Genomic DNA, 13,900 nt, shown 5'->3' on the forward strand with positions numbered 1-13,900 from the left:
TCCTGCCCTTTCTGGAACACTCTCCACAGACATCCAGAGTTAGGCAAATGCCACATCCAGAGTGACTCAAATGCCACTTTCTCAAGAGAGGCCTTTCCTGAAAACCCTGAGGGATGCAGCCACCTACCCTGCTTTACTTTTCTCCTCAGCACTAACCACATGGAACACATGATGTATTTGACTTACTTTGCTCACAACTAAATTATAGATTTTTGAGAGCAGGGATTTGTTTATTCCTGTATTCCATCAGCTGGAACCCTGTGAGATGAAGCTTATTGAATGAATGAGTGAGGTTAGAGAGAGGAAGTGACTCATCTAAGGTAACACACCCAGCCCATGGCAGAACTAGAATTAGGACCCAGAAACCCTAAGGCTTAACGGAATCCTGCACAACTGTTCTAAGTGCTTTGTTAACTCCATTCTGTCTTCTTAATCTGTCCCTCACATCTCTGTAAGCAGTTCTGTAGATGGAAGATAATGTGGGAAGACACCACTGGGAAAAGAGTATGCGTTTTAGAGTGAAAGGGATTTGAATTTAATCTTAACTGCCACGAACTCTCTATGTGAACTTAGAAAAACCAATATATCCCTTCAAGCTTCAGTTTCTTAATCTGCAAACTGGGAGTAAGAGTACCTCACTCTGTTGTGAAGACTGAAACCAAAAAAATTTATGAAGATTAAAAAGGAAAAGAAAAGGGCCTCCTTGGTGGCGCAAGGGGTTAAGCACCGCACTATGAAGAAATTCGCAGCCTCTGCAGCACGAGTTCAATCTACAGCCATCCAGGAAGCAACCCACATCGCACGCAGACCTCTCCTGTCCTGCCCACTGCTCCCCTCAGCAGTGTGTTTCTTCAGTCTGCCTGTTCTGTTCCCCACTCTGTCTCCAGTGAATCCTCTCACCCTCCCGCACATCTGGCCTGTACCCCAGTTCTTGTATAAAAAAATAAAATAAATCTTTTAAAAAAAAAAAGAAAAAGAAGTAAACAAGGACAAGACGGATGGATAGCTGTAACACGTTCACACATGGGAATGTCAATATTATAATAAAAGTTCTTCCCAATTTAATCCATAAATTTAATGCCAGTTCAATCAAAATCCCAATAGATGCTAATTAGCTAGATGATAGGTGTACTTTCACAATGTATCTGTATATCAAATCACCATAATGTACACTTTAAATAGCTTCCCTTTTTTTTTTTTTTTTTTGGTCAATTATACCTCAATAAAGCTGGAAAGCAAAGAACAATAGTGTATATTTTACACTTGGAGGGAAAAAAAATCAACACAGAACTTTACAAGCTGAACCTAAAATTCCAATTGAAAAAGCAAAGAGCCAAAATTAGCCAACAAATTTTTGAAGAACAAGGACATATAAAGAATAAGAACATATGATATTCCGTATTATATTCCAGTTTTAATATAAGGTTACAGTGTTAAAATGGCTGGTTTGTTTGTTTTTTTGAACTAGCATATAGGTTTATAGCATTATATAGGTTTCAGGTACACAGCATTATAATTCAACATCTGTAATGCTACTTTTGCTCCCAATCAAAAGTCGAGATTCCATCCACTACCTCAAAATTGATGCCCTTTACTTGATTTATCTCTATTCCTCCCCCACTCAAGTGACCACCATTTTGTTCTCATGATCCAAGAGTTTGTTTTTGCTTTGCTTTGCGTGTTCATTTGTGTTCCTTCTTTTTTTCTCACCTGCCCTCTTCTTTCTTCTTTCATTTTTTTAAAGTTTCAGATACACAACTTTAAATTTTGACATCTGTATGTACTACAATATTATCACCACCAAAAGGACAGGGTGGTATTAACAAGGGGACAGGCAAATAGTCCAAAGGAACAGAATAGAGTTCCCTGAATCAGAGCACATATATGGAGCTTGGCATATATGACAGGTGGCCCTTACACATCAAGAGAAGAGTAGATATTGGTGCAAGTCACTGGCTATCCATTAGGGAAAAAATAATAAAATTAGATCGGATCCCAACTTCACACCACATCCAGAATTAAATTCCAACTGGCATAAAGACCTTACTACGAAAAACAAAATATAAAAGGTTTTGGATGAAAATAGGGAATATTTTGCTGATTTAAGGGTAGGGAAACTTTTCTTACATTAAGACATAGACATTAAAATAAAGAAAAGTTGGGTACACATGACCACATAAAGTTTAAACCTATATACATCAAAAGACATAATAATGGGGAAGAACAAAGTCACAGAGATATCTGCAACACATACATTGAAGAATTTTCAGGCATAACATAATATAAATTCTGACAAATCAATAACTTAGACAAGTCCTATAGAAAAATACACCCTAAAAGGAACAGGTAATTAACAGGGAAAAAAAAAGACTGACTAAGAAACAAAAATATGATCAATGTTTTGGGAAATCAGGTGCTCAAATTAGTCAACTGCCAGATTTGAAAAAGTCTGCCAATTCCAAGTATTAGAAAGGATGTAGAACCATGGAAAATTCTCAATGCTAAAAAAAGAGTATAAATGGCCCCATCATTTTGGATATTAATTTCATCTTAAAGTTGGAAATATACACCTCCTTCCTTGGCACATACCAGGAATAGTAACATTTCCTTGCATATAAGGAAATAAATATAATCCATATACATGTTAAAATGAACAACTACAAGTCATAATATGGATAATAAAAAAACATAATGCTAAACTAAAAAAGCAAACGGCAAAAGGCTAAATATAGCATGATACTGGATTTGAAAACATTATGACTGTCAGAGGACACAATACATATGATTGAATATACAGAGTCAAGTTCAGGGTACCACTACCTCTTGGGAGAGAGGGCGGAGGCAGGATTAGTGAGGGAACACAGGAGACCTCTCCTATATCCACAATATTCTATTTAGTTTGGCAGTGCTTAGGTATTGATGAGACAGATACAGCACAAGCCTGAGATGAACCAAGATAATTTAGAAGATGAGAGAAAACATGTCCTATTCATCAAGATTTACTATCAAGTTACAGTCCTGCAGCCAAGTATAGGCACAAGGGCAGGCAGTGCAAATGAATGAAATAGAGTCCCAGGAGGAGGGGGATTATTACAAAACAGAGGCCCCTGAGAGCCCAAGAATCACTGGGGCAGCAGAGTCCCTCTGAGAACCCTCTCTGGGTTCTCAATGTGGGAGGCCACACTGATGCCTGGCCCTCTGAATCTTCTCTCCCTCCTCACCATCCAAACCTCACATTCTCTCTCTCTCTCTCTCTGTCTCCCTTTCTCTCCCTCTCTCTCCCTCTCCCTCTCTCTCTCTCTCATTACTCATTCTCCCTCAAGCTTGGGCATTTGAATTCCAGCTCTACCACTTATCAGCTGGGCCGCCTGAGCCTCAGATTCCTTGTGTAAGTGTGGGTGGTGCCGCCAACGTCCTGCAGGCTTAGGTCTGTAAAGGACAGTGCCTGGAGGCTGGTCTCTGTGCTCTTCTCTCCTCCTCTTCTCCTTCACCTTTCCCTCCTCTGGCCAGGACGAGCCCCTCTTCAGCCTGGGCACAACTTCCACAGCAAAGTGAGAACTGCTGCTCCCTTGCCCCAGCTTGAAAGAGGAGTTATCTTGTCATGCTGTGGACCCCAAGATCATGCAGTGGAGCCCAAGAAAGCCCCAGGGTAGGAGGAGAGGACTTGTACTTAGGTTGGAAGGAGTCCCAGAACTCCCAGCCCGCTCCTCACCCAGGCCTGGGGCAGGGGAGGGCATGGAAGGGCCAAATCTGAGCAACCTCCTGCAACCCCTCTGACTAGAATGAGTCTAACAGTCGTTAAGAGAGAGTCTCCAAGCTGTGTGGCGATTTCTTGACCTACTAAACATAGAGCTTCCATATGATCCAGCAATTGCACTCCCAGGTATTTACCCAAAGGACACAGAAACATCCATTCCAAAGAGCACCTGCACCCCTATGTTTATAGCAGCACTGTTTACAATAGCTAAGCTTTGGAAACAACCCAAATGCCCAAAAATAGATGACTGGATCAAGAAGATGTGGTACATATACACCATGGAATATTACTCAGCCTTCAAAAAAGATAAACACATGCAATTTGCAGCAACATGGATGGCACTGGAAGGGATCATGCTCAGTGAAATAAGCCAGAAAGAAAAAGAAAAATACCGGAGGGTCTCACTCATAGCAGGAATCTAGAAAACTTAAATAAGGGACCAGGAAAATGAATAACTATAAGAAAGTGAAAATCAAAATCAACAAACAACTATGAACCAGAGACATTCTATGGGGGGTGGGGGGTGGGAGTGTTATAGGACAGGGAGAGGGGCAGCCCAAACCCCGCAAACCTGCCTATTTTAAATGGGTTTTGCCATCCGCCGCATCAACACAAAACATATGAGACTTTAATGGGAAGGAACTTTAATAAAACTAGGAAACAATACAGGTAAGGCAAAGAGTCTCGTTTCTAAATGAAGCACCCAAAGTTACCCGTCCCCTCGTGGGTAAAAGTCCATCCAAATGGGATTGGCCCAGAACAAGGCCCCAAAGGCTGCTACAAGTCTAAAGCATCTTCCTGTGGGGACCCACAGAAAAGGGTCAGAAACAACCAGACAAGCCCAGAAGGAAAAGGGCAAAATCAACATCAAGATAAAAGCTGCCATTGTTACCTCCCCATGGGTCTCACCCACGTCTGTGTCACCCAGTCCACAACCCAAAGACAAGTGCAGTTTTTTTACGTGTCTCTAGGCTCCATGGGCCTCCTCCAGGTCTCCTGGCTCCATCCTGCTTCCTTCCTCAGTCTCTTCTGCAGCTTCTCCTCTTTCTGCTCAGCTCCACCCTCCCTTGGGAGGGGCAGGGAACCTCCCCCTTTCCTGGGGACCACCCTGTTACAGGAGGGGAGGGATTGGGGTCAAAATAAGGGGGATGCAATTGTATGGGGAATATAAAAATAAAATTTATTATTAAAAAAAAAAAAAGAGAGAGAGAGAGTCTCCAAGAGGCATCTTGCTTCAGAGAGCAGAATTGGTTTCCAGAGAACAAGGATAGAAGGAAGTCTTTTCACTGTGTATTCTTTTGTATCTATTGAAATTTTAACTTGTTAAAATGTTAATTTGTTACCTCTTTTAAAAACTAAAGTTAAAAAAAAAAAGAGATGACTTCTGGGCTCAGATTTACCTATGTCTAAATGCCACTGCTGCCTCTTGGCTGTGGCACATTGAGCAAATTTCTTAACCTCTCTGAACCTATATTAAAACATAGATTTAAAGGGGCCTCCCTGGTGGCGCAAGGGGTTAAGAAGCAACCTATGAAACTGTCCACAGCCACAGCAGCAGGAGTTCAATCCCCGGCCAGGGAGCTACCCACATGGCACAGCAGACCTCTCCTGACTCGCCCGCTGCTCCCCTCAGCAGTGTATTTCAGTCAGTCTGCCTATTCTGCTCCCCACTCTGTCTCTGATGAATCCTCTCACCCCACCCCCGCATCTCTGGCCTGTACCCCAGCTCTTGCATGCATAAATAAATAAATCTTTAAAAAAAAAAAACACATAGCTTTAAAATGAGAATAATAATAATGACTTCAAAAAGGTACCATGTGGAGTACGATGTCTGGCCCACAGTTGATGTGATAAATGCTCCCTAGTTTTACCATCACCAGCTGTGCTCAGTCCCAGGGCCACAGGAAACAGTATAGGAGTCCCTCTTATCAAGCTCCATGATATGGCCAGGACCCCTGGATCTCCACCTCATTGCCCCCCTATACGGGGAAGGGCCTAAATGGAAGGTAGGAAATAATGGTGGTATGTGGTATACCTGGCTGGACCCCCCCAACCTCTACTGTGACTGAGCAATAATACCCAAGAATCTTAGGGATCTGTTTGGAGGTAAGGGATTTCTGAGGTGTGTATAGTGGCTGCATGGGTCTGGGGTGGGGCCTGGGACTATTGGTGAGTCTGTGTGGAGTAGGTTTGTCTGCAGTGGGTGACATGCCTGGGCTTGGTGTGTCCTGAAAGGGTTCCTGTGCTGTGTCTGTAGGTGCTGTTCACCTGTTATGTGTCTGTAAGGATGTTTCATCCTCTGGGCAAGGATGTGCCTGAGGCGGGGATGTGACAGGTCATGCACTATGTGTGGAGAGGACTGGGTTGGATGAGTGGATGTTGTATGTTGTGTGTTTGCAAATGAAGTCTCTCTGTGGGGATCAGAGGTGGAGATGGACTGCATCTGTGACTGATGAGGGTGTTTTGTATGGGGGTGAGGGAATGCTACAACCGCTATGATTGTGTGGCAAATGCCTGTGAAGAGTGAAAGGGTGCGTGTTGCATCTGTGAGTAATGAAGGCGGCTTGTGTTTCAGTGAGAAGGTGCTGATGGAAGGAAGTCAGACATGACCCAGTTCTGGGATCACTCCAGAGCTTGACCAGCCTCAAGGATTCTGTTGGGAGCTAGACAAAATAGCCACACCTGACCCTCTCGCCCAGGACAACAGCCTCTTACCTGAGAAACAGCGGGGACAGAAGTCTAGAAGGAGGCAAAGAGGCTGAGGGGGAGATGAGGGCCTCAGAGAGTATGTTTCCTGGACGGCTGCTCAGTGAACTCAGGAATCGGGCCAGGGAATGGGGAGGATGCAGAAGACAGACCTAGGTGTGTGACTCACTTTACTGTGCCTGCCAATCCCTCTTCAGCAGCAACAGGATAAAGACTAGGGGAGACTGCCTGCTGGCTCAACTGGGTGGGTAGGGCATAAGTCCAAGAAGCCAGTTACTTGGGTGGAGCTCCAAGCCCCAGGTCACCAGAACAACCACATCCAGCCAGGAATCTTGCATTAGCTCAGCCAACACTGGGCTGGTCCAATTGGATGTAGAGGCCCTCTGGGAGGAAGAGCTGGATCTATGCTGGCAGAGAAGGAAGGAACTGGGTCCATATCTGAGGGGGAGGTGAGTTCTGACCTGAGGAAGCTCCCAGCCCTGTCCTCAGGAGCCCCTAGTCCGGCAGGGGTTGGGGGGAGGGGTAGGATTGTAGGAGAGGGGAGAGGTGTCCTGAGGAACCCAAGTTTCAATGGGTATAGCCCCACTTCAGTCAGCCCCAAGCTGATGCCAAAGACCCAAAGCTGCCTTCTGAAGATACGCCTGTTTGAGGGGACACAGCCAGGTCTGCCCAGAGATGGCCACAGTCCAACAGGTGTGACATAGTGTAAAGGTCAGAAACGGACACGGTGCAGGTTTTCTGATCCAGCAGACCGGGTAAAGGAGGAGTCAAAGTCCTCAGCCGTTTTGCAGGTTTTTTATTGGGGTTCACCAGGCATACGGCAGACAGGGGTGCTGGGGGGCCGGGAGGCTGGCAGGCCTCCCAGCCTCCAGCAGATCTTCACTCTGGGCTTTCTGGCCTTCTCTCAGCTTCTGCTTCTCTTGCTTCTCTCTTGGCGTCTCTTTCGGCTTCTGCTTCGGCTTTTCTTTTGGCTGCTGCTGGCGTCTCCGTGACGCCGCCCTTAAAAGCACAGTCTTAGCCCAGGTGAATCCCATCTACCTCTGCCCACACCCTACTCCAGGTGCCCGCCATCAGGCATGCATTCAGGGCCGCAAGGATCCATCATCTATCCTGATGGCGGGAGGGCAGAAAAGCCTGACCTTTTTCCTTACCCTACACATAGCCTCCCCACAGTGCCCCCAGCAGAGGAGGCGGCCCTGTGTCTTCAGGGATGCCCACTCTCCTAGGAAAGGGAAAATTCTGCCTTCTGAAGCCACCCCATCTGAAGAGGAGATGAAGTGTAGGGTAAGGTAAAAAATCAGGCTTTTCTGCCCTCCCGCCATCAGGATGGATGAGGGAACCCTGTGATCCTGAATGCATGCCTGATGGCGGGCACCTGGAGTGGGTACACCTGTGCTAAGACTGTGCTTTTTAAGGGCGGTGTCATGGGGACGCCAGTAGAAGCCGAAAGAGAAGAAGCCCAAAGCAGAAGCAGAGAACGCCAGAGAGCCCAGATAGAGTGAGGATTTGCTGGGGGCTGGGAGGACTGCCAGCCTCCCAGCCCCCCAGCACCTCTGCCTGCCACGTACCCGCTGAACCCCAATAAAAACCTGCAAAACCACTGAGGACTCTGACTCCTCCTTTACCCGGTCTGCATGGGATCAGAAAACCTGCCCTGTGTCCTGTCCTGCCTTTACAATTGGCATAAGTCGGCAAGATCCATGTAGACGGGTATGGAGCCCTCCGAAGACCTGGAGGGACTAAGGAGAACAGACTGCCTGTGATGACGCCGGAGGCGTCATGGCAACCCAGGAGATGGACAAGGTCCAGGATCTACAGGACAAGAACACACCTGGAGGAGGAGACGCCCGAAAGGACCAGCCAACGACCCCTGAGGCAGCAGAATCTTCGGGAAGGAGAGGACCACAATTCGGAGCTCGCCAGTGCTGATGCAGGGAGAGGCCAGTGGACTTGGACTGGTGGACTTGGACTGGTGGACTTGGACTGGTGGACTTGGACTGGTGGACTCAGACTGATGGACTCAGACTGATGAACTTGGACTGACAATCCCGCCAGAAGGCAGAGGACCTTGCAGGTTGATATGTTTTGGGACGCTGGGGGTGGAACAGTTTTGTTTGTAAACCCCAGGAGATGGGAATCTGGGGGTGGCCAGTGGGCCTTGATGGCCAAAAGCAGCCTGTGCATGCCCAGCAGCCAGGCGGAGGAGAAAAGCCAACTGAGAAGGCAAAAGCTGGTGCTGATGCTAAGTTGAGAAGCCCTAAGCGGCTGTTAAGCAGCCTGAGTATGCTGAAGACCTGTGAGTCTTGTAAAATCACCTGTGGGTGATGCCCTGCTCGTTGTCGTTGTGAGTGAGGATGAGGAGCTGAGGAACCCGTCCTTGGGGGACAGGTGGGGAATGTGGCTTGGGGTGGAGCCCAAGCCAAATGTAGAGCTTTGATCCCCGACCCATGTGCTTGTGCAGTGGGTTGGCTTGAGTGCAGGGGTCTGCAAGTCGCATTGGTGGCTATGAAGGCCGAGTGTTGGAGCAACTGCAGACAGAAACCCTGAGGGTTGGCGATTACCCCCAACAGAATAGAATCGCCAATCCCAGAGCTAGTGCATCCTGGGGGTGGATGCGGTGTGTGGCTTGTGGCCGAGACTACAGCCAGAGAAGGCCAGGAAGCCTGACGGCTCCTGGTGTGTGACAGTAGATGCCGTGAGTGGTTCCCCTCCCTCGTATGAGCAGTGCCTTCGGCAGCAGATTTGGTGGCTCATCTGCTGGTACCAATAATTGTCTTTTGCACTAGGTTGGGGCCCTGCCTGGACTTTTGTGTTCTGTTGTATTTTGTTATATTGCGATGTATTTGCTTTTGTGGGCCATGGCTGTATTGTTTTTGTTTGCTAAGAAACAAAGTTGTGTATGTGTGGATTATATGGCAGACAACCCTGAGGGGGTGGGCTGTAGGGTAAGGTAAAAAATCAGGCTTTACTGCCCTCCCGCCATCAGGATGGATGAGGGAACCCTGTGATCCTGAATGCATGCCTGATGGCGGGCACCTGGAGTGGGTACACCTGTGCTAAGACTGTGCTTTTAAGGGTGGTGTCACGGGGACGCCAGTAGAAGCCGAAAGAGAAGAAGCCCGAAGCAGAAGCAGAGAACACCAGAAAGCCCAGATAGTGAAGATTTGCTGGGGGCTGGGAGGACTGCCAGCCTCCCAGCCCCCCAGCACCCCTGCCTGCCACGTACCCGCTGAACCCCAATAAAAACCTGCAAAACCACTGTGGACTCTGACTCCTCCTTTACCGGGTCTGCATGGGATCAGAAAACCTGCACTGTGTCCTGTCCTGCCTTTACATGAAGCCATCCCTGCTTTCATGAGCCCCAGGCTGAGGGAGATGACAAAAGTTCCTAGTCTGACTAAGGCAAAGGCCATAGTTCTATCAAATGCCTAGGACCTCACTGAAAGTTACTCCTTATCTCTACTTACATCCCCATCCACACCCTCACCAAAATTTATGATCAGACTTAGCAGGAAAGAGAGGTGCCTGGCCATAGGAAAGAAAATCGGGCCATGAATAGGGGACATTCTCAAACATCAACTCCAGAACACACCAGGCCAGTTTTCACCACATCCTCTGGGTCAGCTTGAGCCTTCTCCTCTGAGCCTGTTTCTTGACAGACTGACAGCAACACATACTCTACCTCTAGGCTCTGCCCAGGCCATAACCAGAGCTCAAAAAATGAAGATCACTTTACCCAACTCCTAGCATCACAGAACTGGGATCAAATCTTTTCTTCACATCAGACTTACAGCACTTACTTAAAAACGAAGTTTTGTTTTTTTTTCCTTAAAGTCCTTTCTCAGATTCCACTTCAGGAGATTCTGACTCAGCAGGGCTGGTGGTGGGGCCCCAAAATGACTTAACAAGCATGCAGGTGATTCCCAAATAGGTAGCCCAGGGAATGCACTTGGGAGCTTGTTAAAGATCCCAATGGTCTGTTCCCATGCCCACCTGGTCCCAGTTCACACACCCACATCCCATCCTGAATCCTGAAACAATCTTCAGGAAGACTAGAGAATATCTTTTCAAAGGTTTTCCAGGTGTCCTTAATTCTCTGCTCTTTCACCCAATTCTTCAGAATAGGGAACGCCTACATGGAGGAGGGTAGGGGGTACTCATGGTGCACCCTGCTGCACTGGGCACCTGGTTTCCCACATCCATTCAATCCAAGGGCGACACATTTGAGACGAGGAAGCTGAGGCTCAGAAATGCTTCAAACTCCAGTTTGTCTGATGCCAAACACAGGCCTGTTGTCTCCATTTGTGAGGTTTCTCCTTTCTACAGCTTCAGTGGAAGAGGCATTTTTACCCTCATTTCACCAAAGTAGCTAAAGCTCAGGGAAGGGCAATGACTTGCAGGGATTACAAAGCGAGTAAGTGGCAAAACAGGCACTCAGTAAAGACTCCAAGCCCCTTCTGTGCTCATCTCTCAATGCTTGAGTTCAGACATACCCACAATTTCCAACTCCAAGATGATGACCTCCAACAAGAGGGCAGATGCAGCAGTGTGCGAACAGGGGTAGAAGTAGAGAAGAGGGGGAAAGAAATGGAGGGGAAAATCTTACTTCACTATCTACCCTCAGTGCAGGCCCAGACACATCTGCAGCCTCCCAGGCACTTACTCCCACCTACACTGAGACCCCAGGGAAGCAAGTGATCAGAAGGGGGGGCTCTGGCTGTGGCTAGCTCAGAAGGCCATTAAAGGCCATGACCATGGTGGTGGGGGGTTGAGAGGGCGGGGGGTTGAGAGGGCAGGGGGTTGAGGGTGACCAGACTGCCAAAGACAATGACTGATGTTTTAAAGGTCCACTTCCCGGGGCTTCCCTGGTGGTGCAAGGGGTTGAGTCTCAGCACTATGAAGCTATCTGCAGCCACTGTAGCAAGAGTTCGATCCCAAGCCAGGGAGCTGACCCGCATGGAGCAGCAGACCTCTCCTATCTCACCCACTGCTCCCCTTAACAACGGTGTATTTCAGTAGATCCGCCTGTTTTGCTCCCCACTGTGTCTCTGGTGAATCCTCTCACCCCAAACCCCCGTACCTCTGGCCTGCACCCCAGCTCTTGTGTGCATAAGTAAATCTTTAAAAAGAAACTTTTTATTTTATTTTTTAAAAAAAATTTATTTTTATATTCCCCATACAATTGCAACCCCCTTATTTTGACCCCAATCCCTCCCCTCCCTGCACCCCAGCCCCCATAGAGTGTCTCTGGTTCATAGTTGTTTGTTGATTTTATTGATTTATTTATTTTTAATAGAGACATGCTTTTATTTATTTGTTTGTTTGTTTATGCATGCACTGGGTACAGTCAGAAGCGTGGGAGGGTGAGAGAATTCACCAGAGCCAGAGCGGGGAGCAGAGCAGGCAGAAGGACCGAAGTACACTGCTGAGGGGAGCAGCGGGCAGCAGGAGAGGTCTGCGCACCATGTGGGACCCTCCTCCAGTGGCAGGGGAGCAGCTGGGGATCGAACCAGCGCCGCAGAGGTCGCCAGCAGCTTCGCAACCCAGCGCTCAACCACTGCGCCACCGGGGAGGCCCTGTTTGTTGATTTTGATTTTCACTTTCTTATAGTTATTCATTTTCCTGGTCCCTTATTTAAGTTTTCTAGATTCCTGCTATGAGTGAGACCCTCCGGTATTTTTCTTTTTCTTTCTGGCTTATTTCGCTGAGCATGATCCCTTCCAGTGCCATCCATGTTGCTGCAAATTGCATGTGCTTATCTTTTTTGATTGCTGAGTAATATTCCTTTGTGTATATGTACCACATCTTCTTGATCCAGTCATCTATTTTTGGGCATTTGGGTTGTTTCCAAAGCTTAGCTATTGTAAACAGTGCTGCTATAAACATAGGGGTGCAGGTGCTCTTTGGAATGGATGTTTCTGTGTCCTTTGGGTAAATACCTAGGAGTGGAATTGCTGGATCATATGGAAGCTCGATGTTTAGTAGGTCCAGAAATCTCCACACAGCTCTCCATAGTGGTTGGACCAGTTTGCACTCCCACCAACAGTGCAGGAGAGTTCCTTTTTCTCCACATCCTCGCCAACATCGTTGTTGCTAGTTTTTTAAATATGTGCCATTCTCACTGGTGTAAGATGGTATCTCATGGTAGTTTTGATTTGCATTTCCCTGATTACAAGTGATGTTGAACATTTTTTCATATGCCTGTTGGCCATTTGCATTTTCTCTGCAGAGAAGTTTCTTAAAAAGAAACTTTTTAAATAAAGGTCCACTTCCCACTTTACATCCAAGGAATCTAAGACTGAGATGAAGTCACTGGCCCAGATGCCGGGATTCTAACCTTACTGTCATGTTTCTTCCACTTCACCTCTGGTTTCTTCCATTTCACCTCCGCCCACCAGTTCCCCAGGCAGTAGCTGGGAAATGTGGGTGGTACCTCTCTGCTCCATTCTTCAAGGCAAATCACAGGAAGAATGAAGTGGCTCTTCCAGCCTTTCATTTACTCTGGGCCCTGGCGCTCCTCCAGCAGGGCTTTCCTGCCCGGGAGCCCCTCAGCTCATTTGTGGATGAAGGAGCTGGAGAAGCTGCCACAGTCACAGCTCCTCTCTGGAGGTAGCTTGACTAATATCGCCTAAATCAATACCCAATGGACGCCCCTCTCCTGGCCAGGGCATCCCGGGAAGGATTGCTATGAGCAGAAATGAGAGTAGGCCAGGATCACAGCTGATCTTCCAAGTGGGTCTGTGGCTGAAACGTGCCAAAAAGAAAATGGGAAGGCATTGGTCACACCTGGGAAACAGGATATTGTGGTGTAGCCCCAACTTCTCAATATAACTTTATGACTTCCATCATCTCACCTCACCCCACTTCTGGTCCAGGTATGACAAAGGATGGGATAGTGGGAGGGGCTGTGCTCTGTCTCTGCACATGCTGTTTCATCCTGTGACTAAAACATTCCTCTAAGCTCTATCCCACTTGCACCAGACATTCTTAGCCGCCCACTGCAGTCAATCTCCTTTGCTTTCTTGTCAACAAAACTTTACTAGAAACAGGTGTTCAGATCCAAGAGACAAGTGCTGGTCTACAGCCCAGACATTCTCCTGTGCCATTTTCCCTAATTTGCATTTAGAGGTGGCCATGTGGCCCACTTTGGTACCTTTTATTTTTTAACATTTATTTTATTTGTTTTATGCATACATGAGCTGGGGTGTAGGCCAGAGGCAAGGGGAGGTAAAAGGATTCACCAGACACAGAGTGGGGAGCAGAACAGGCAGATTGACTGAAATACTACTGAAGGGAGCAGCGGACGGGACAGGAGATATCTGCTGCACCACGTGGGTCACCTCCATGACTGGGAATCAAACCCGTGCTGCAGTGGCTGCCGATAACTTCATAGTGCTGAGACTTAACCCCTTGAACCACCTGATCTCTCTTGAAATT

The sequence above is a fragment of the Talpa occidentalis genome, unplaced genomic scaffold (genome assembly GCF_014898055.3).
Source record: "Talpa occidentalis isolate TD23 unplaced genomic scaffold, MPIMG_talOcc4v2.1 talOcc4.9, whole genome shotgun sequence".
Lineage (NCBI taxonomy): Eukaryota > Metazoa > Chordata > Mammalia > Eulipotyphla > Talpidae > Talpa > Talpa occidentalis.